The sequence below is a fragment of the Paroedura picta genome, chromosome 3, assembly GCF_049243985.1.
Source record: "Paroedura picta isolate Pp20150507F chromosome 3, Ppicta_v3.0, whole genome shotgun sequence".
Classification (NCBI taxonomy): Eukaryota; Metazoa; Chordata; class Lepidosauria; order Squamata; family Gekkonidae; genus Paroedura; species Paroedura picta.
This window is the reverse complement of record NC_135371.1, coordinates 131,973,761-131,997,944: the sequence shown is the minus strand read 5'-3', so window position 1 is coordinate 131,997,944 and position 24,184 is coordinate 131,973,761. Positions and strand designations below refer to the sequence as shown.

General features: G+C 45.8%; 1 protein-coding gene and 1 long non-coding RNA gene across 4 annotated transcripts in view; one reads left to right on the top strand and one right to left on the bottom strand.

The window, feature by feature from the left end:
- The window catches only part of GRIN2C (glutamate ionotropic receptor NMDA type subunit 2C), a 106,181-nt gene extending 93,669 nt beyond the window's left edge, over positions 1 to 12,512 (bottom strand). Inside the window, exon 1 of one of the 2 annotated variants that reach the window (XM_077327888.1) lies at positions 11,325 to 12,512. The gene's annotated coding sequence lies outside the window, so the exon portion shown is untranslated. The remainder of the gene's footprint in view (positions 1 to 11,324) is intronic. The other variant, XM_077327889.1, reaches the window with a different exon arrangement.
- Positions 11,232 to 24,184, top strand: part of LOC143832858 (uncharacterized) — a 28,365-nt gene continuing 15,412 nt past the window's right edge. The window contains exon 1 of one of the 2 annotated variants that reach the window (XR_013229426.1): positions 11,232 to 11,302. This is a non-coding gene — a long non-coding RNA (uncharacterized LOC143832858). Of the gene's footprint in view, positions 11,303 to 22,036; positions 22,156 to 24,184 lie in introns of those variants that run through there. The other variant, XR_013229427.1, reaches the window with a different exon arrangement.

The window sequence follows — 24,184 nt, the reverse complement described above, 5'->3', positions numbered from 1 at the left end:
ACTATAACTCTATGAAGTGAGCTAAAGAGATTTCTAGTCAAACCCTCAGCATCCTTGCAATGCCATGAAATCTCTGGGGTTTCCATGATAAATTGATATAAAATGGATATAGATGTATAATATAGATATATTTTTTCTGTGTGCATGAGCTGGGGAATACAGAGACTTTAAAGGGATTGTTTGGCATCTGAATATAACTTTTTAAGATTACACACAAATTCGATGTCTCTGTGTCTGGTTGCAGACAAAAGGATAAAAATCGTTCAAGATTTTGCTCAAGTTTTTGACCTAGGACCCTGGTTCAATCCAGCATACCAATTATGCACATGTGCAAAGAAAACACGGGCTCCAATGGGATTATTCACAGCCATAATGTTAATTATCATACTTGAGTGCTTTGCTGGGCTGGGGCCAAAGTGTTCCCCTTTTTGCTCATCTTCATCCCCAGCTCTGATCCTCCTTCACCAGAAAAAAAATAAGCACTGACAGACTCAAGGACCAATGCACACGTGCATGCTATGGGTAGAATGTGCTACCTCCTTAGCAATCAAACAGTAACCCCCCCCCCCCCAGGGCCAACTCCAGGATCAGAGAAGGCTTTTACCAGTTCCCAACATAGCATGAAAAATTGAGGTCAGCATCATAACTGATTTCTGCTGAAATTCAGCCAGGACCCTTTACTATTCTTAAAGAGTGCTGGGAGGACCTTTATGATAACAAGCGATCAGAATCTGACATTAAGATGATACATGGATTCTGACTCGGGAACAAGAGCTACATAACTCAGTTGGAACACCTTGAGCAGGCAAAATAATGTCACAGCCATTTCAAATCCCACCGGCATCTTTTGCCTTGTCCAGAGCACACACCATTGCAATGTCTTGATTTTGAAAATTACTACTCTCTCTCTCTCTCTCTCTCTCTCTCTCTCTCTCTCTCTCTCTCCTCTTACTAAGAAGCAATTTCATTCTACCATTTTTTACCATTCTACATTCCTTTTACCAGTTTAACTGTACTACCACCCGCCCCAAATTGTGGACATTTATATTGTCATCCAAAGAAGAGTTATACCCTATACTGTTCTAAGCCCATTAACTTCAGAGGGCCTAGAAAGGCATGGAAGAAGAAAGAATTGATTTTTATACCCTGCTTTTCACTACCCAAAGGAGTCTCAAAGCGGCTTACAATCACCTTCCCTTCCCACAACAGACACCCTGTGTGGTAGGTAGAGCTGAGAGAGCTCTTAGAGAATTGCTCTATAAGAACTGTAACTGGTTCAAGGTCACCCAGCTGGCTGCATGTGGAGGAGTGGGGAACCAAACCTGATTCTCCACATTAGAGGCTGTCATTGTTAACCACTTCACCAAGATATGCAACACTGCACAGGATGGCATTGCACGAAGAGCTAGAATTTTGTTAGCAATTCCCCCCCTCCCATTACAGTTCCAATTGTTCCTTTGGGGAGAGGTGATGCTCTTAAGTCTCCTACTGTAGAGATACCTTCAAAATCCTCTTGGACAAGAACAAAAAGAAGCATAGCTTGACCCAAAGTGTGATCATGCTACATGCACTATCCAGTCTGGATTAGGAGAAATTTCGTCTTCACTGAAGGAAGCCAGTGGTACCTACAGGCCATTTTGTTCTAGCTCCAACAGCCGTTAGAACAAAAAGGGAACAAAAACTATTCCAGCTGTGGACCATGGTTCCCAACTTCCAAGAGTCCTAAGGAAAATTCAGCCTCAGATTGGTTCTTCTGGTGGAACATTATGACCAGACTCCTGGCCTGGTCCTGCTTTAATTTTGATCCACACAGACACACCCAGGTTTATTTATTATTTATTAATTTTATTTATTACCCGCCACTCACAGCAAACTGGCTCATGGCGAGTTACATGACTCCATACATAAAACTCCCATTAAAAAAACCAATAAAATTATAAAACAATAGTAACAACATGACGATAAAAATAACCCACCTCTACTTCAACCAACTCCCTAATGGGTGCCACAGGCAAGATGTGCTGCCATCATTGCTGGTGGATCAACAAAGTGGTATATCTTCCTTGGGTGGGGGGGGGGCTGTCCAATGTTCTACAGCATTGGCCTCAACCAGAAGCCTGGTGGAAGAGCTCCGTCTTGCAGACCCTGCAGAAAGCTAAAACCTCCCGCAAGGTCCACAGCTCTTGCAGGAGCTTATCCCACCAAGTAGGGGCCAGCCCACTGGGTTGTTAGCAAGGTCTTCCATTTGTTCTAGCATTTTAGCTCTATAGCAGGATCAGGTGGCTCAAAATACTAAATAAGGTAGTTCCCTTTTGCAGCAATATCTCTCAGCCAAATCTCATAACGGCACAGTCTACAGCATCCCACCCTCAGTGTAGGAAAGGGGCCCTTCTGACTATTTTCACACAAGGAATAAGTTCCTGGACAGCCTTTGAATGTTGGCAGGTTTTAGAGCACCCTCCACATGACGCCGCCTGCATCCCGAGACTGTCCAGTAGCTGGGTTGCAATTTGGCCATTCTTAACTTTAGATTTCGGGAATCACGAAAGCTGGATTTACCACCCTAAATTGTGCATCCCATCAGTGAGCAACCAGGGATAAGACCATATGCAAGGGGAAATGCACGATAGTCAAAGGTGAAATAAAATCTTTAAAGTGTCCATGGTCTGTTTGGGATCAGGCAGGCAAAACACAACCCCTTTTCTGTTTTCTGGAGGTGGGGAATGAGCTGGGAAAGGGGGGGGGTGATCTGCCAGCCTTCTCCCAATCATACAGGAGTCTAAGCACTTTGCTTTTAAGACAGTCATTCACACAAAATGTCTTTTTGTGCCTCAGTTACCTGTCCAGCCTTCTAACATGGGCAGGCAAAAACAGCCCCATTTGCATTTTCTGGAGATGGGAAATGAGGTGGGAAGGGGTGTGTGTGATCAGGCAGCCTTCTCCCAATCATACAGGGGTCTGATTGCCCTGTTTTAAAGCCAACCATTGCACAAAATGTCTTTTTGGGCTCCAGGAACCATGTTCAGTGTCTCAGAAATAAACTGCAAAAGAACACGAATTTCAAAGGGGGGGATGCTGTATCATTCTAGTGTTTCTTCATAGCAATGGGGCAGTGTTGATTACTATTAAAATACATATGTGTTGTGGCATTACCACATAACATTGCGGAAGTCTCTTTTAAAAAAAAATCTCTGGGTTGTGGGGGGAAGAAAGTTTCAGTCCATGAGAGAACTGCTGTGCTGTGATTGGTGGCTTGCTGTGATTGACAAGCCAAAGAGTAGAGGGAGAAGTTTGGCTTTTTCCCCCTTGCAGCCTCATCAGGAGGCAAAAAGCCGCAATGGGGCAGAGGGAAAATGCGGGGGGGGGGGTCTCCCTGTGAGGAGGGCTGCAAATGTGAGATTTACTATCCTGCATTTGCAAGCAGGAAGCCACTCATGTTTTACCCCCTCTGTATGGAAATGGTCTTCTGTTTTGCTGGGCATCCCAATAACCTGAAAAGAGTGCAGCACCAAAGGCACATTTTTCTGCACAAAACATTCCTGAACCTGAATTCTTATGCAAGTTAAGATTTGCCCACTAAGGCTCTCTCAGCTAGCCGGAGGTGGCAGGCCACTTAAGTTTCCCCTACAGATTCTTGCACAACATGGAGATCTGCTCCTGCCATTTGGGACTGAGAACACCAGAAGGAAATTAGTGAGACATGCTGTTAATGGAGAAAAGCCTCTGATAAGGTCCATAATGCTGTGCAGAGTCTTTCCAAGTTCATGGAGTCAAAGCATACTGCCGAATTCAGCTTCACCATTACAGAACAACCTCCTCATGGAGGTGCAGCTGGCCACTTCACTTTCAGTCTTCAGCAGACAGCTGAAGATTTCTTGTATTGAGCACTGCAAGCCAGCTTGTTGTAGTGGTTAAGAGCAGAGAACCAGGTTTGATGCCCCACTCTTCCGTAGGCAGCCAGCTGGGTGACCTTGAGCCAGTCACACTTCTCTCAGAGAACTCTCAGCCTCACCTACCTTGCATGGTGTCAGTTGTAGAGAGAAGAAGGGGAGGCAATTGTAAGCCACTTCGAGACTCCTTCAGGTAGTACATAGTGGAGTATAAAAATTTAGTTTTTACTTAGTAGCAGTCCTGAGGTTTTAAAATGTGAACTTTCAGGTGCTTTTATAATTGTTGAGTTCCATAAGGTAGAAAGACAGCTAATAAATATTTTGAATGAATGAATGAATTCATTGGGCATTCTGCCGCCCCCCCCCCGACTGCCACCACCAAATAACATAGCCAAAATCCATCAGAGGTAACTGCTGACTTTGGCCTTGAGAATATATCACCAAGAAGCCATGGCCAAGTCATCCCCAGTTGTTCTCCTTTGAAAAAAGAAACAACAGCTAGGCAGACTGTTGAGAATCAGACATGAGCTACACATGAGGCAGCATGAGGAAGCAGTGGATTCCTGAGATGGTAGAGCTTAGTGTCTTTCGGAATCTCATTTCTGTACATTCCCCTATGTTTGCTTTTTTATTCTTCCTTGAAATTAAAAAAATGTATTCACGAAGGAGACAGATTATAGACTGCTTTGAATTTCTTCCCACAGGGAGGGGGTTTTGTTCCAAAGCAGAACATTTTAAGATGGCACCTCCCACTGGCAGTCTGAAGCGGTACTGTTCATTATATCTCCTCAGGATGGTGCCACCTCAGTCCCACCTAATTTTGCTCTGCTATACATCATGGCAAACCAATTAAGGATAGCAGAACTGTGAAAGCCAGTGTAGTCATAGAGTGCTTCAGTTCCATAACATTGTGAGGGGAGGCAGAAACTTTTATTTCTATAGGCTACCAAGTGAGCTTTATCTGTTGGAAACTTGCCTTTGGCAAGTAAATGATTTTGCCCCAAAGTCAGGCTGCAATTTTACTCTCAGACACTAAAATTTTGTTGGTTTTAGCAGGATCTGAGGTTAATTCACAGGGGACAGAGGCTGATGTGCTGTCCTAAGGATACTTTCCTGGGAGAAAACCTCCTAAAATAAAATGGGACTTACTTCTGAGTAGGACTGGTCAGTACTGCTCCCTAAATTGCCAATCCAGAATTTCCCATGTGTAAAGCATGTGATGGTTCTATTTTACTTTGTGAAGCATGAAACCATTACCAACTGCAGCATCTTGCTTCATGTACACATGTAAAAATAGACATTAGGCATGCACAACATATAATGAACTACATGCAGGATGTGCATGAAGTAGCTGCTACGCAAGAAACAGATCTCATGTGAAATGGACCATTATAATTGTTGTGTTCTGTTGACATCCTTTATCAAGTAAGTGGCAGAAGGAATTCTAGAGCAAGCATATCCTGTGCTTGTGAAGTGGTATAGATACTACTAAAGCTTGCAGCTGATAAATTATCTGACTAGCTACAAAAGACAAACCCAGGAACTGCATTAGTATCCCCAAAGTAGATAGGGAAGGCATTTCTTTCCATCAGTCTGCCTGCCTAGTTAATGGAATGGGGGCAATAATGGGAAACTGCTACACATTCATAGTGCAACAGTAACTAGGAGACGTTGGACTTGCAGGAATGGAGTATTTGCTGTCATTTTAGAAAATAAGCCAATCTTTCATTGGCACATTAATTTGCTGGAATGCAATTGTGTGCTAGAGAAAAATACAACTAAAACTGTAATAAGATTGTAGTTAAGTACTCCAGATTTTCACTAGTTTGCTTTTCATAAACTAAATAATTCTTGCTCCCACCAGTTCATTCACCTGTCCATCCTCTGCATTTGTCAAAGGTCCCTTAAAAGAAGATCAAATGCAGGTAGCTCAAACAGGATCAAAGAAAACAACTATCAGTTTCTCGAAGCGGTCTGCTACAAGAACGTAGCTGACTGGAGCTTTACCTCATGAGAACGTTCAAAGGACAGAAAAAGTCACTTGTATTTTAATTAAACTATTTTAAATCTTGAGGAAGGTTACATTAAATGAGTGTAGACAGATTTGTTTTTCTTTAGCTACCTGAATTTGTTGCTGAATTTCAGCAACATCAAGTATATATAATTATAAACTAACATTCTTTTTACCAGTTTAACTGTGGATGAACTAAGCAAAATGGAAAGGGCAAAAGCCAGAAACTCTGGATTGTAAACTGCTTATGTGCCCACACAGTAAAATAACTTTGGGCAAAATAAAACCTAAAGATGCACTTCTAGAGACATGTATAATATAAAGTCAGTGCCCTGGATGCCTACACATTTAAACTAAATCTAAAACAGAGACTAAGATATTTGCTTGTTGTTGCACCTGGTTGACTTAACCCATAGGAATGTGATTTCAAATGTGAGCATGGAAAATATATTTAGACTCTGTGCTTATTTCAACGATAGTGTGCTGATATACCAACAAAATAGATATTCTTTTTAGAATACTAGAAAATTAATTAAAATTAGATTTTAGTTAAAGCAGATTCTTTACAACATTCAGTTATTATAAACATTTCATTTAAAAAAATTGGAGTGGAAATTGAGCTTTATATGAACATGTTAAAACCTAGTTTAAAATTCCTTGAAACTGCATCTGAATCTATCAGTATATTGAGAGGCTATTTTTGTGTATAAAAGCAAGCTACTGGGAAATATTCAACTCTTGAGGTTAAGGATTACAAATATATAGTATTGATACAGTTGTTGCTTATCTACTGAGTCCATACAAATGATCTGCTACTCCTACGTTATTCCCATTCTCCTATGTTATTCCTATGTTGGGATATTTACTTTCCAGCTGACTAAAAACTACTGGCCCCTGCTCCCAGAAAGCTCTGAATATGTTACAGTCTGATTTATGTATGTTTACTCAGAAGCAAGTCCCAATTTGTCCAATGAGACTTACTCCCAAATAAATTTTCTTAAGCCTTAGATTTCAAGTATGCGACCCTGCTTAGGATCCTTGAATGTAGAGAACACTCATTACAAATCTGTCTCTTATCTCTAAGCAGATATATTTCTGCAGTGCAAAGGGCACATGGGCCGCACAACTAATAGCGCAATCCTACATTGAGTTACTTAGGCTCATGCCCACTTTGCATCGGATTGCGCTACAATGATGTAAACTTATGTTCCTATGATGTCTAAGGGCTCCACTGACTTGACAAACAATGCCTTAATTGTCGCTCGCAATCAGTATGCACACTTGCTTTGGAAATGGAAATTTCAAAACGAGAAACTTGATTAATAAATGATGTAAATTACCTTGATTTAAATCAATCACCTTGAGTGCCAAGTGACACAAGCACTGCCAAGCAAGAGGCAGACCCTGAACTTGGAAGCTGGGAAGAGGATGAGCTGCAGGCAGGTGCCTGTCTAAACCTTGCTTTAATTCAAAAGGACCTGAATACTGGTGTCCATCTCGCTCCTTGCCAGCCATGGCAGAGCCATGGCAGGTGGCTCTAACAACACACTGCCAATTCTGCCTACTCTCTCCTTTCCCCAGTAAAATCCATGTGTGTGTATGTATGTGTGTGTGGGGTGGAGGGGTGGGGGGTGTTCACACTGTTTCCCAGGCTTGCATGTTCTGAACGTTGCAGATCATTTCCCCCCTAATGGTAGTTTTTAAAAGTGTATTAAAATGAGGGAGGAAACACAACCTCTTTAATCCATATTTCCTAAAGCCCTCTAAATAAGCATCACATAAGTACTTATTTAGGGAAATTATTTAAAAGGGAGATTATCAGCCGAATGGATTGAGCAGCCAATGCTTCTATGTTCAGGTGGCCAGTCTGAATATTCCTGGCCTTTGGACAAGACAGGATATATTACAGTGATTTTTTTTTAAATGCAAGCAAACATTTACTAACACTTCTCAAAGAATGTAGAAAAATATGATGATCCCAGTTCTGTTGCCATGAAATGGGAGGGGAAATTAGATAACAAGCATTTAACATTTATGAAGCAGCCAGAAAATGAAGAATACTGTACACTGTTTCTCAGCAGAACCCAAGATTGGTCTTCTAAAAGTGTTGATTACATTTTGGGAACTCAAAATGTCCTGATATGCTTTCTTGTATTTCTTTTCCTAATAAAAAGTATCATACCATCTACCTTGCCAACGTCCTGCATGCAAAGTATGGTTTTGGGAGGGTAATTTATGAGCATGTTGTGATGTTTTTAAAGGCATATCTGTTAGCAACTATAATTCTGATGGTGCTGTCATAAAAATTTCATGTGTCATTATACCAAGGTGCATTATGGACTGCCAAAGACTGCAAAGAAAGAAGGGCGTGAGAAAGAGAAACCAACAGGAATAGACATATTTGTGCAGAAGAAAGTTGCTACAGAAATTGCTCCAGGAAGTTCTCCTGCATATGCTCCATTGAAATGAATGTAGCTGTGCCAGAGCAGATGAGCCCCACTCTAAAGATAATGTACGTACAACTTCATGACATTGTCCCCCCTCCACACTGTCCAGCACAGACAGATGGCCATCTTTTCCCCATAAAACCTTATCACCAGCCTTTCTTCCATCCAGGAATGCATGAGTTCCATGGAAGTCCTTCCAGGACTCTTAGTTCCCTCAGGACTCCATCCATTCATACCCTCAGACTTCATACAGCTCAGTCCTAGATTTCTGCAGAACTTTTGCATCCTCCTTGGCCTTAGGGACAAAGAATTCCATACAACATTTAAATATTTGTCCTGATCATCATTTAAATATTTGTCCTAAATTATATAATTTAAAGTCCTATTGATTTCAACAAGGGATATCTCTGCATGCATGTTTCGTGACCCGATAGAAATCTATGGGGCTTAACAGTTGTTCACTTCATATCCATTGTCATAATCATGATAATTCTCCTGAAAATTCTATGTAGGGCACTGTCTTCACCTTTACAATTAAATTAAAGTTCAGGGGCACTTTGGAGCAGTAGTTCTCAACCTTTGAGGGTCGAATGACCCTTTCACAGGGGTTGCGGCAGGGCAAGCAGCTTGGCCAGCAGGGGGCATCGCCACTGTTGCCGCTCCTCCTGCAGGTGCCTGTGCTCAGCCGCCAGCTGCTCCAGCAGCGCCTCCATCATAGCACAGTCTTCCGCCAGGCGCTCCAGGTAGCAGCACAAGATAGGCATGGTGGGACCAGAGACAGAACTGAACTGAGAAACACTGTGGGGAAAAACAATTTATATTGAACAATGGATCTCCATGCCATTACTCAGTTTCAGTTTAATTTCTGTGAAAGAACACTTGCATAATTTTATGGTTGGGGGTCACCACAACATGAGGAACTGTATTAAAGGGTTGCGGACTGGGGGTTGGGGACCACTGCTTTAGAGGCTAACAAAATCTATTCTCGCATAAGCTGTTGTGAATCAGCATTCACTTCATCAGGGGCATTCGGTTAACATGTATATATTCACAACTGAAAGTCAAGGGTGCAAAGGAAGAAGTTCAATGTGTTCTTGAGAACCCTTTCCTGACAGCAAGCCCCACTGAATAGACCAGAGTAAGATTCTGAGTAGACCTGCTGCAAACTGAGCTGTTTGTGGGTGGAAGAACTGACTTCTTCAGATGCACTGGAGCAGATCTCCATCAGGACAATACTTTTACGTTCATGGTAGAAAGGAGGATGTTATCAAGAAACAGAATCACACAGAGCTGGAAGAGACCACAAAGGGCCATCCAGTCCAGCCCCCTCACCTTCTCAGGACTTAAAAACCACATGCTCCTGATAGGTGCTAATCTAATCTCCGAAGAACTTCCAACAAAGGAGACTCCACCACCCTCCAAGGCTGCATATTCCATCTACGAACAATCCTCACTATCAGAAAACACTTTCCAATATTTAAGCGGGACCTCCTTTCCCATAATTTGAACCCATTGCTCCTAGTCCTTGTCTCTAAAGCCAAAGTAAACAAGTTGGCCCCCTCTTCAATGTGTCTGCCTTTTACATGGTTAAACACAGCAATAAATCATATCACTCCTTGTCCTCCTCTCCAAGCTACACATACCCAGTTCTCTCAGCCTCTCTTCGTAAGGCATAGATTCTAGACCTTCCACCACCCTAATCGCCCTTCTCTGAACTGGGTCCAACTTGTCAATATCCTTCTTACAAACAAAAAAAGAATTGCAATAGTCTTTTAAGGTGCCATTGGCCTCCTGTTTATTTTTTTCCTCTACAAAAGTATCCTAAGACACTAGTTACAGTGTGGAAAAGCAAGTATCATTGATTTACACCTGCAAAATTAAGAAAAGAGGAGCATAGGGCAAACCTCCCCCCCCCCTCCTGTCTTTTCTTGGCTGAGCGACATAGATACATGAGCAGGGGAGAAGGTGATGCAATTCTTCCCAACAGGAAGCTCCTGGAAGTTTCACCCCACTGCTGTTCTCTCTTCCCTACCTGCCCCCTCCCCCCACATGGCTTCTTTCTCCATCACTCTGTCTGGGCCTTAAGCAGTTCTACGAACTAGCCTTTTGGGGGGAGGGTGTCCTCCAGAAGGGGGTGATAGCAATTCACAGACTCCCCTGTCCCCCTCGGCCTCTCCTTCCTAACAGGACGTTTTGGAGAAGAGCCATCAATATTATTCCGAGCCTGTCATTTCCCTTCCCTTGAGCTCCCCAGGCAGCAACAGTTGGAGGTGAAATAAAGCGGGAGCGGGACCCATCTAGAACACAGAGCCAGAGTCATTGGGAGACCTGAGCAGAAGCGGAGAAGCAGAGTGGGGAAGGGGGGCAATCCGAAACATTTGTCCCTGGGACAAGCCTCCCTTCCCTCCCTCCCTCCCTCCCCGGGTCAAGCTCAGACAGACGGGGAGGGGGGGGGGATTGCAGCTTTAAAAGGTCGCCTATGGATTAACCCAAAATAAATGCAAAGTGTCCTGCCTCAGGCGATGTTACGCAAGGTGCCAGATAGGGCTGTAAATACTGACACTGGGCGATTAAACAGATGCAGACCTGCGAGTGGCGACCTCCCCAAACCTGCCTGCTCCTTCTTCCCCGTCCCCCGAAACAGACCCGGCATGACCCCCCCCCCACCCCCGCCCAGGTAGATCCTCGGGAAGGAAGCGAGGAGAGCGGGGTAAGGGGGGGGGCGGAGAAGTTGGGGGTCGGGGAGGCAAGGAGTCCGGTATTTCCCCCCAAAAAAAGTTCTTCTTTGGGGTTTCCGAACTTGGAGGCGCGCGAGGGGGCGGAGAGGCTGCGGACTGGCGAAGGCGACCGGGACCCCCACCCCTCCTCCCCGAGGGCCCAGAGCCGGCGCCGGTCACGTCCGCGCCTCGTCGGCTCCTGGCGAGCGGCAGGCGGCGAAGGTGGCCGGCGGCGAGGTAAACAAGCGGGGTGACTTACTAGAGGGCGAGGGCGGCGGCGGGCTGCATCGCCTGCTGTCCAGCGCGGGTCCGGGCGGGGGGCGCTCGCCGGGCAGAGGGACGCGGCCGAGCTGCGGGGCCAGCCGGCGCGACCCCAAACTCCTTCGGCGCCTCCTCCGCCTTCCCGCTGGCGCGCCGGGCTGCTGTCAGGAGGAGCGCGTCCCTCCGCCCGTCCTTCGTTGGGGGGCGGCGGCGGCGGGATCCCGAGCGCCGGCCAGGAGGAGGGCGGGAAGGAGGCAGGGAGGGAGGGGCGAGGCGCGTCCCCACGGGGGGCTCCCCCTCAGGCGGGGCAGGCGCGGGGGCGGCCCGTGGCGGAGCCGGACGCCGGCTAGGGTCTCCTTGGCGCTCCCCAGGGCCCCGCGGCGGCGGCGGCGGGCGGGACAGCCGAGCGACTCTGGGCCAGGCAGGCAGCGCGGGGCCCCGGCGGAAGGAGCGGCCAGGTGGCGTCCCCTCGGAGCGGGGTCGCCTGGGCTGCCATCCCCGCCCGCCGCCGGCCAGCCCCGGGGGGGGGGGAGGAGGACGGTCTGGTGGCGCGCCCCTCAGCCGGGGGCCGCCGTGCGCCTTCGGGGACGAGGAGACGGGGCCGAGGGCGCGGAATGGGGCTGGGGGCTGTCCTTGCCCCGCAGTCCCGCGGCAACCGAAGGGCACTCCCGGGAGAGGCGAGGCCGCCCCAGCAAGCGCTGTCCCCGGGAAGCGTATCCTCCTCCTCCTCCTGCACCTCCTCAGGCGCGACCCGGGACGGCTCTGGACGGCCGACGGGCCTTAGACGGCGCCGGCATCGGGCAGGCCTCCTCGAGGGAGCCGAGGGGGCGCGGGACTCGGCCCGACGTGGCAGGGGCGTGCGGGGACGGGGGTCCGGCCCACAGGGCTAGTCCGAGGGGCGGCGGTACCCCCGCGACCACCACCCCCGCGTGCCTCTGGTGCCCGGACGGCTCTACGACCCCCGCCGACAGGCTGTCCGCGATGCCCTTCGGCTGCCCCTGGGCCGCCCTCCGCCTTCCCGCGGCCATCCTTCGCGCCCCACACTCTGGCCCCCGCTTCCCCACGGCGCTTCCGTGCCGGCCTCTCGACACTCGCTCGCTCGCTCGCTCGCCCCGGGCCCTTAAGAGCACGGCGTGGGAGGGGCTGGCGGGGAGGCGAAGCCCCCTCCCCTGCTACGCAGCCGGCGGGGAGGGGGAGGGGAGGGGGCGACGGCGTCTGGGAAGAGGGAGAGAGCGGCGGAGCCCTTGGCACACTCCCACTGGCGCCCGCGCCCTGGCGGGGCTAAAGGTCAGGTGAGCCGGGGGGGGGCTGGAGGCGAGGGCATGGCCGAGCCCCTTTCTGGGTCGCTCCCGGGCCCCGAGTGGATCGACGTCGACCGGAGGAAGGACGTGCCACTGGGCTCGCTCGGAGGGAAGGATGCCCGTTGGCAACTTCTCTCTCGCCCAGCCCGCCAGTCAGTGCTGAGGACTAGTTAGGAACGCTGCTAAGAGTTACCCGGAACGGCGCTCCCATCTTGCATGAACAAGCGCGCAAAACACAAGAGCGCTTTTGTGACTGGTGACGGGATACATTTTTAAACCACACGTTCGACTGTGTATATGTTGAAAAGAGTTAGGCAAGGCAGACAAAAAAATAAAATGGGGGGACACGCGTGCATAAGGAGTGAACGAAAGAACCCGACTCAAGCCTCCCATCTCTTCAATCTTGACTAGTTTCATCGCCGCCCTCCTGCACTGAATGGAGCACCTCCACTGAATGGGCACTTCCCTTGAGGAAGTTCTGCAGGCTTTTGCCATGCCTGGGTCCTTCCGGAAAAGAGACACTGTGGCAGAGAGAGAGACAGAGAGAGAGACCGAGAGAGCTCCCTGAGGATGTAGTTAGCCAGAGCCGAGACCTAATTCTGCTCTGCTTGAGTGCCAGCTTCCTCACTCCATTTAAGCATGACACACACTTCATAACAAGACAGTTCGTGCTGGACCTCAGCTTTCAAAGCAGGGCTCTCATGGAATGCTGGAGGAAACACTGCCCACACTGGCTCAGCATGAACAACCCAGAGATCCATCTTTTGACACAGTCATTCAATACATTCAATACAAGGCTAGATAATTTTCTAGAGCTGCCAGCCAACCCCCACCCACCCCACATCCTGACACGCCCCTTGCTTTTGTACCACACAAGTCAGAATTCATCCTTTGCTGGGTTGACTGTGTGCCGAATATCACAGAATATCCTAGCTTATCAACTTGTATTGCTCAGATAGCGACAGCTTTACAACTCGATCAATAAAAGCATTTACTTTTAGCTTTCAGAGGGTACAGGTGTCATCCCAAGTGTGGTGATTTGGCTATGACACTCCATAAACTGAGCATTTTACTAGCAATTCAGACCAAAGGCACTCAGAATGAGTTTTTTTCTCAGTCAGGGGGGAATGTGATGGCCTTCACTTATTTTTAGCTGAGAAACCATTCATTACTTTTCCCACCAGAATTTTTAGTCATGACTTCTGGAAAGTTGGGGCACAGTGAGTGGGTTGCTATTTGTAAAGACCTCTGACTGGCCTCTTTCTCCCTGGTCTCTTCCAGCTCCCAAACCACAGAGTAAAGGTCAATGGATTGGAGCATTCCTTTGACAGCAGGACACAAAGAAATGAGAGTTGCCTTCTGGCTTTGCAATCAGTTCTCTATCTTTTTAATGCGATGTTAAATAAGGGGGGAGGGATAGTAAAAAAAAAAAAAAAGTACCCCAAATTGGATATTGAAAATATTACGAACCAAGTTTCAAAAGCTAAAAAGTACCATTCGTTACTTCAAATTGCTGCGTAATGCCCAATTCCAAATGCTTTTTGACATGTAAAGGTAAAGGTATCCCCTGTGCAAGCACCGGGTCATGTCTGAACCTTGGGGTGACGCCCTCCAGTGTTTTTATGGCAGACTCAATACGAGGTGGTTTGCCAGTGCCTTCCCCAGTCATTACCGTTTACTCATTTTACCGACCTCGGAAGGATGGAAGGCTGAGTCAACCTTGAGCCGGCTGCTGGGATCGAACTCCCAACCTCATGGGCAGATAGCTTCAAACAGCATTTCTGCTGCCTTACCTCTCTGCGCCACAAGAGGCTCTTTTGACATATAGTTTCCCCCCAAAAAGTATGTATAGAAAGTTATTTCTATTCTGCACACAATAGATAATGCACTTTCAAGTGCACTTTAGAAGTAGATTTTCCTGTTCCACACAGGAAAATCCAGCTGCCAAAGCACATTGAAAGTGCATTATCCTATGTGTGCAGGATGGGCCCAGGAGAAGGAACTGTTGCTACCAGAACTCTCCAAGAATCCCTCACACACCAAAACATAAAAACCCACTGAATAGTACATCTTTTATAATGTATCCCTGAACAATAAACTTTTGCTTTGCAGATCCCTGACCTGGGCAGAGTCTGCATTTACTTTGCTTATTCCATTGTCAATCCTGTTGAATTCAGATCTTTTTGAACTCGGGTCTTCCTCTCTTCCCCCCCCCATTGAAACAGGAAAGTGTTCTGCTCGTGGTTAGGGTAGTTCAGAAGGGGGGGGAGCCAAGCCTCTTTCTTTTCTTGAAGGTGGGGGGGAGGAGCCAAACAGGGAGCCACTTTCTTTTTTGGAGGAGGGGAGAGAGGATCGAAGAAGGCAGAAGAGGGAGGAAAAAATCCAATACTGACAGAAGTCGAGAGAAATTAGGGGCTTCTCCTTTAAGGTAAACCTGTCACATGAGCAGCTTTGGCCAATCAGGGGTTCTCTACCACAGAGCAAAGCCTAGATTCAAAACAGCCTGCTTTCTCAATTTGATTTTTAAAATATCGAGCATTAAAAGCACTCTAAGATATCGCACAATAAAGGTAGGGTCATCCCAGATCAATCCTTCTCGTTGCAGAAGGAAAATTTAAATTGCCCAAAATCAAGACAGAAATTGCATTCTGTGTAGATGGCAGGGACTGAATCAACCTGGGATTGGAATAAAAGCTCCGTGCAGTTTACACCCTGGATAGCCCAGGCACGCTCAATCCTGCCAGATTTCAGAAGAAGAGCAAGGCTGACCCTGGCTAGAATTTGCACTGGGGACCCCAAAGGATTTAGGTGTTAGTTCCTCCAAGAAACACTTGGGGTCATGACATGGAGGCAAGCAATGGCAAACCACCTCCAAGCATCCCTTGCCTCGGATATCCTGGCTATACTGTAGATGCCACACAATAGCTAAATAGTGCTTTGCAGATCAGGACTGAGATCTCAGCATCCCATTTATATCCTACCTTTAAAGATGGAGGTTTCTCATGGGAGCTTTTTGATGAGCAGCATCCTCTCACTATGTTAGCACCGACTACTGACCAGATGAGGCTTCAGTAATACTTGCCTAGAAGCAAGGTCAGTCCAAGAGACCAAAGGGAAACCTCTGGTTGGGCATTTTCACACAGACCTAGCACATCATAGCCGTTTGTGTGTTGTTTGTGTAGCTATTCTTCAGTGTGGGAAAGTCTACTTTTAAGTCAGATGTGTATTCCTGCAAGTATAGGTATTAAGCATTCATGTGTGAAAAGGTTTAAAAGACACTAGAAGCACTGCCCACCAGAGAGGACTGGAGCATCAAAGCAAGGTTGAAAGAGAAGGGACAGAGATGGAGTCTTCTCATCATGCTCCATCTGCTCCTTTCTGCTCTTGAGGAACAGCTGTAGGCACTGCGATTGCCAGGAATGACTGCCAGAAGGTTGGACTCTGCTAATCTCTAAGGCAGGGCTGTAAACACTGTTCTACAAAGCAGCTCATGCGCTCAAATGTGCTGATTGTGACACAAGGAGACCCACTGAATTTTCTGAAAGCATAATAATTGCAGCGATGGTGCCATGATCCTGGGCGGTGCCTAGAGGGGATTTATTGCTATTATTTTTCACATGGCTTGTGTGTAGTGTAGCCAGGAGACCTGAGGACTGTCTGGCAGCCAGGCAAGGGGCATTCAAAGTTGGTTTATCATTGCCTGCCTTCACGTCATCAGCTCTAGTGTTCCTTGGGGAAATTCCATCCAAATTCCTGGAGGTCTCCCATCCAAATAAAAACCCTGCTTAGCTCCCGAGATCTAATGGGATTGGGCTTGCTGGGAATGGGAGACCAGCTGGGAATCATATTGAATCTATTCTGATCTTTTGGGAATAATAAATGAATGAATGGTGCCCATCGTATTCTGAGAAACCATAGCAGAAACTCAGGTGTTCAGAGCACAAGGAAACAGTCCTAAAACTGTCTCCTAGGGCAGTAGTCGCTACAGCTTAAATGTGACAAGAGAGGGGAAGGCAATGCCGCTACTGGTGTTTAGGATTCCTTAGTTTGGTTGTGCATCAGCCCACAGCTAGTATAAAGCCAACCCTCATTTCAGTGTATTTCAGGTAGAGGATCAATGTGGAGTCCAAGGGCATGAAGGGAAAGCTCTAGAATCATCCCAAGGCAATGTTACATTCCCTGTCAATACTAGAGAAAACTCCATCCCCAGTCATACATGACAATGGGAAGTCACTTTAACAATCCAGGGAATGAATGCGTGAGAATCAGAAGTTCCACTTTGTGTCCTACTCCTAACCAGAGGAAGACAAGGGAGTCTGTTACAGCAGTGCTAAACAGCTATATATAACTCAGGCTCTTTAAGGGTGCCTATCTTTAGAACTCTAGGCCACAACTTTAGTCTCTGGCACAGTCACAAGTATCCTATTGAAGCCAACAGAAAGGGGAATTGCTGAGCAACTGATCTGTCTCTGCACAGAAGCAGTGCCAGGGCACTAAATATGGACTCCATCCTGAAACCTTTGCTCCAACTGGGAATACAATTCCTAAGAGTAAATGCTGCACTGGATTCAGGTATCCGATCCTAACCTCCCAACTAGGGCCCCTTACCTTAGTGACCAAGTCATACCAGTGTATATTTTCAAAGGAACTCATACATAATGTGAGAATCTGTTCTCTACTTGTCGGTGTAAATTAGAATGGAACTTCTGGTAGCTGGCCAGAACTGTCCCCAGGCAAATTTTGCAGCTACATTCCTTTTTGTTGCTTACACTGTTTTGAGAGGAAGAACCTGGAGCTGGGTAGGCTGTGGCTCAATGGCAGAGCATTTGCTGGGCATGCAGAAGGTCCCAGGTTAAAAGACGTGGTATCTCTGCCTGGGATTTTCGATAGCCGCTGCCCGTCTGAGTTGACAGTATGGACTTCGATGGAACAAGGGTCGGGTTCAGTATAAGGGAGTTTCATGTGTTCATGTGAAGTTTTAGTATTTCGCTTTGCTTGTAGAATGTGAATGTCTTCCCTTGAGATTTGAAAGGGGCAGGTGATACATTTGGCAAAGAAGAAGAAGAAGAAGAGTTGGTTCTTATATGCTGCTTTTCCCTACCCGAAGGAGGCTCAAAGCGGCTTACAGTCGCCTTCCCATTCCTCCCCCCACAACAGACACCCTGTGGGGTGGGTGAGGCTGAGAGAGCACTGATATCACTGCCCGATCAGAACAGTTTTATCAGTGCCGTGGCGAGCCCAAGGTCACCCAGCTGGTTGCATGTGGGGGAGCGCAGAATCGAACCTGGCATGCCAGATTACAAGTCCGCACTCCTAACCACTACACCAAACTGGCTCAAAACAAACACATGTGCTCTAAATCTGTGCAAATAGACATTAAATCAGTAGCAAATAAGTCACTTTGATTTAAGGATGAAAGGGAGTGGCACCCAGAAAATCACAAGGACAAACAAAACTGCAAAATATGCTATTGTGTATCCTCAAATGAGAAGGAAGGACTCCCTGGAGAAGAGCCTAATGCTGGGAGCGATCGAGGGCAAAAGAAGAAGGGGACGACACAGAATGAGGTGGATGGATGGAGTCACTGAAGCAGTAGATGCAAACTTAAATGGACTCCGGGGAATGGTAGAGGACAGGAAGGCCTGGAGGATCATTGTCCATGGGGTCGCAATGGGTCAGACACGACTTCGCACATAACAACAACATCCTCAAATAGGGAAATGGTTGAGAACCAAAAAGAACCAGTTCTGAAATACTGAGTGACAGAAGCCCCTTTCACATTACCATTCTAAACCAGGTGTTGTTGGCCTGGTTCAGAGTGAAGCAAGTGAGGCTGTACAGCAAATTTCCTTTGGTTAATGAGCTCTCTCTTTGAAGTGCTGTGGCCCTTTCAAAGACTGCAGCTTTTCCCTCACACCCCTTTTTGCAGCACAAACTTCCTCGAACATATTTTTGAACATTCAACGTTGAGCGCTATGGTGATTAAAAAAATAAACAGTTTGAGGAAGATCACATTGCAAAAAAGGAGGGGAAAGAGCTACAGACACTTTAAATAGCACCCCAACAGCAATTCAGAAGTGCGACAAAGAGGGGAAAAGAGAAGGAAGCAGTTCCCATCGAAAATGGGAACCACATCTTACTAACTGGACACAAGCAGCTTTTTATGAAAAGGTAAATAAAAACTGCTAGCTCCCAGTTACTAAATGGGTCTGTGTGTAATGACCAAAAAGATCACCAGCTACTAAGATGGAATACAAAGGCTGTTTGAAAGGACCCAAGAAATTTAATCCTGACAAAACAGAGTGGGTTAATAGAAAGGCAGACCAGGGACATGAAATCTTGTCTTGGACATTGGGTTGCCAGCTCTGGGCTGGAAAATACCTGGAGACTTTGGGGTGGAGCTGGAAGCGGACAGGATTTGGGGAAGGGAAGGACCTCAATCGAGTATAAAGCCATGGAGTCCACCCTCCAAAGCAGCCATTGTCTCCAGGGAAACTGCTCCCTGTCGCCTGGAGATGTGCTGTGAAACTAGGATGCCACCTGGGGACAGGCATCCCTACTTGGACAGGATTATACTTCCCTGGAAAAGCCAGTTTCACAGTCTGGGAGTGCTGCTTGACACATCAGTGGCCTAAGGAAACCAGGTGGCTCTGCAGTGGCACAAAGAGCTTTTGCTCAGATTTGACTCGTGCATCAGCTGTACCCAATCCCTGGTTCAGTCAGATCTAGCCACAGTGATCCATGCCTTAGTTACATCTAGAATGGACTATTGCAATATATTCTACTTGGAGCTCCCCCTGATGAATGTTCAGAAGCTATAGTGAGTGCTGAATGCTGTGGCTAGACTGCTGGCTGGGGCCACAGGGGCATATGACCCAGGCACCACAGCAATTCCATTGTCTATGGATCCAAGTCGAATTCAAGGTGTTGGTTCTATTCCTTAAAGTGTTTTGTGTCTTGGGACCATCTTCTCCCAAACATTCCTTCCTGGGAATTAAGATGACAGGGAGAGAGTCTCTTGGTGGTCCCACCAATCAAATAAGTTTATCTGCTGAGCACATGAGAGGGGGCCTTTTCAGTGGCAGCCCCACAGTCATAGAACTATCTCCCCAAGGAGGTGTACCTGCTTCCCCCCCATTTTTGATCTTCAGGATGCAGTCGAAGACAATTTTGGATTGCAGTTAACTAATTTAGGCTTTATTTATTGGCAGTCCTGATTGAGATTTTATATTGTCATCAGGGTTTTTTTTTTAATGTCTTATTTACATAGTAAGCTGCCTTGAGTTCTACAAGGTAGAAAGGCATAATAAATGTTTTCAGTGAATAAATAAAAATAAAGAAGCTGAGTCAGAGTACAGGACAGGTTAATTTACTAGGTTACAATTAATAAAAATACTAATAGTATAATATTATTGATTTTTTAAAAAAAAAATAGGTAGATGGCAGTTTAAGCTGGATGAAATTATTTATGTTGTTGTTCATTGCATGGTTGAATACCTACTTGCATAATGCTTGCCAGCCTCTGGGTCCACCCACTTTCTGTAAGCTGAGACCCTGCTGACCTTAGCTTCTTAGATCCTCCCCCATCCCAAATCTATCACCTAAATGATGCCCATTGTCCATTAAAAGTACAATTCTGTTCCCCACCTAGAATCCCAATATATATAAGCACAGATGACAGCCACATAACAGATCCAAACTAACCTTGACTTCTTGCCACAAAACAGGCATATTCAAATATCTTGTGCTAGTTCAAACTGACAAAAGCAGCCCATGCAAAGGATGTCACCTCATCCTAAAGAATGGAACTTTGTTGCTTGCATAGCAGGTCTGATCCTGCCTGTGAGGTATTGGTTACTCCAATTATTATTGTTTAATAAGTGCATATAGGCTAGTCTGAGGGCATTGCTGGGGTGGGGGTCCAGAGCCAGCACTAGTAAATTTGAAAGTCTTTCAGTTAAACCCTAGAGAAAAACTGTCACAGACACTCAAGAGAAACCAAACCACCATGTCCAGGCATACAAATTCCCATAGCAGGAGTTGTGTGTGTGTGTGTGTGTGAAATGCTTAAAGCAACACTAGTCACTGACAGAACAAACAGGGCCCCCGGCTTTCTTTCCCATGAGGCATATGTATGCAGCCAAAACCTAAAGTCAACAAAGCCAAGTTTACACTCGTGCATAGGAGGTTAGCCTTAATCCACTACAGGTTTCCTGTAATGTCAAATGAGAAATGGGATCCTGTAAACACAAAGAGGGGAGGGGAGGCAGATCCATACCGGGTAATTATAACTAGCTGCATTGCTCCTTGCCCACAGCCTCTGAGCACTCATCATGGCTCTGCCAGCCCCTGCCTACAATGGTCATGCACTCAGAATGGCCTAAGCAGTGTTGGAGTACAAGGCTGTAGTTTTGGGCTTTGCTCTGTATAGGTCCTTCCAATTTCACCGCTGTGAGGCGGGCCTTGGGCACTCATTAGGCCTCCCAGTAGTGCCATTTAAGTGAGCTCGGTCTGTCTCTGGATCACTGGCTGTGCTTCCTTGAAAGTTTAATGCCTTGATTCACCCTAGTGGCTAATTTTTGTTTGATATCTGCTGGCTATTAGTGGCTTCCAGCCCCCTGGCAGCATGCCCATTTCCTTTGTGGACCTTGACATTATAATATGGGGTACATGTTCACCTGCCCCATCTTGTTAACCCACAGGTTAAGTGTATACATTGTAGTGCATTTTCTCCAGAGAAATAGGTCTTGCTCTTTTGTTACTATTTTGCTTGGCATCTCATAGCACAGCGGGTGGGGGAGAGTCGTTGCTTATGCTTATATATTCATAATCCCATCGGCTTACCCCAAGTGTGTCACAGACAAGCATTTGTGGGTCTACATTTTTATTCAGCTACTCTATAAAATGCACACTAATACATTCTGTTTTGCATAGACGTGGCACAAGGCAAGAACAAAAATATGAATCTTTATTTTGGCTTTTGTAAATGAGCCTAATTACACTGGAAACAACAAAAAGAGGCTTTGCCATGCCTCAATATTGGTCTGTCTATAGCTCAGGCAAGCCATCCGTGCTCTGGCCCTGGGGCTAACTCAACAAGCTGTCCACATACAGAAGTCCCATTAACTTTAATTAGAAGCACCATTTGCAGGACCAGATTTCCTTTGATTGTTGATTAAGAGCTCCATTTTGCAAATGTTTCTATGGCTTCAAAAGATAATGGTGTCCTTAAAAAATACACATCTAGTCATAACATATCAGAAGTGGCCCATGGCATTAGACGCAACACCCCAAAAAAGGGGGTAAACCCCCATTAATTACTCAGGGTCTGATGTCTGGAATAACAATGGATCCTCTCTTTGGATCACATTTATAGACAACTAACTTGTGTGTTACATTTTCAGGATAACTTCAGGGCTGTGATGTAAGAGATTGTTTGCATGTGGCTCATCAGGCAAGCAGAGGACGGGAAAGTCTTTGCCCCAAGGTGCCAGGGCATTAAGGAGATGGATGACATCACTGAAACAAGTATACCTCAAGAGCTCTGGCTGCTTTTTTAAAAAAAGAAAGGGAATGGACATGTTTTGGGGAGCAGCAAACCTAGCCTGTTCTAGCACTGCTTTATGGGAAACTGTAGAGCAGTATCCAAAGGCCAATTCATAATCATAACAGCTTGGCATATCTGTCAAGTTTTCAAATGTGGAAAGTGCTTGACATACATTATCTTGTAACTTTTAAAACCGTGTAAGATAGGTCGATACAACTAGCCCCATATTACAGATTTGCAAGGGAGGCTGACAATATGGCTTGTCTATTGGTGAGCTCATGTCAGAGATGAGCCTCAAACTCAGAACTTTCTGTTTTGCTGCTTAAGTCTCTTAAACACTGTGCTAAATCAACTTGTTGGCAAATCTAAATCCAGCCTGCCCTGCAAAGAATGCCAGACTGTTGCATCCCCACTGAATACCCTTTGGCTTCTCCCTCAGTTTGGCAAGGCTTTCTGCTGCCTATGCATTCTCCTGCAATTACAGGGAGTACCAACAAATTGCCTCCAGAACTATAGGGAGGGGGCTGAAAGGAGGGGGGAAAGCCAGATATGAGACACCACTATGGGGCTTGAGCATCCACAACTAAACCTCCTTGATTCCCTTGTGTTTGCCTCTATAAGAACATGTGACTATATGAATAGTGGGATGGGATATCTATTATACACATAAAAGATTTGTTTGATCTCCACATCTGATCCTGCTCCATTGGGCTACAGATTCAGATTCAGAAAACCTTTATTGCCATAGAATTTGATATACATGCAACAACAGTAAAATTTCCAAACAGAGGCTTATGAATAACAATAATAGTGCTTTATATAGTACAGCCAGTCTGGAGATAGGTTTGTCCTTGAAATAATCAACAATATTTTTGCAATGTCCACAGTCACTAAAGCTCCTTCCCACTCAGCATCACCTTCACCAGATGTTCCTCTTCAGCACACATATCCCATTGTGCTAATGTTGTGTCATTCACATTCACAATGTTTTATTGTGCTTTTATTGTTTTAGGGGATTGGTTTTTATGTGACCCACCTCGAGCCTCCGGGGGGAGGCGGGATATAAATTAAATAATAATAATAATAATAATAATAATTATTATTATTATTATTATTATTATTATTATTATTATTATTATTATTATTTCTAATTCATGTGCTGGAACAGAAAAAGAACACAGACATAGAAGACATAGGTTTAGAGTCTCCAACAAGAAGGAGGATCTTCGAGAAATTGCTCCATCACAGACTAATTTGCCTCACAGATACGTTGTTGTGATCAGATGTGACTATGTGGGAAAAGTCATTCTGAGATGCATTATAGGTCAACCACAATGTTAAAACAAGAGAATATCCTGTGGATGAGTTTGTTCATGCAGCTACATAAACAGTGAGGGGCAATAATTTTGCCACACCATCAAGTTTTGAATGTAATTTTTGATGGTAATTCTGCTGTACAATCATGTTTTGAGAAAGTTTCCTAAATTCTGAGGAATACCCGTAGTTACAATAGTGTTACTATATAATCTGGAGACAATAGTGATAAATGAACCCTATACATGTGTCTGCGTGAGGGAGACATTTTGACACTGGGTACAAATTTAGTGTACAAGAGTATCAAATAAGATTAATAATTATTTACTGACAGCAGCAAATTTGGTGCTGTCATTTCAACAAAAGACAAATTCCTGCCTTGAGTTGCCTGCATTGGAGTCCAAGATTTAGGAGGAGGATGCAAAAGTAGCAGGATGACTGGAAACAAATGTGGTTATTATGGCACACATAACAAAACAAATGGGAGACTTGTGGCAGCCTTCTAGACTTAACAGGTTTTGTGTGGCATAAAATGTTGTAGACTAGAATCCAGTTCATCAGATGTGTGAAGGACGTCCTCAGTTGGCAGATTACACACAAAAAACAGTGAATTGCAAAAAGCAGTATGAAGCACAAGTTGTCTATGATATTTTATGGAAAGATATGGGACACTCGATTGCTGACCTAAAAGTCACC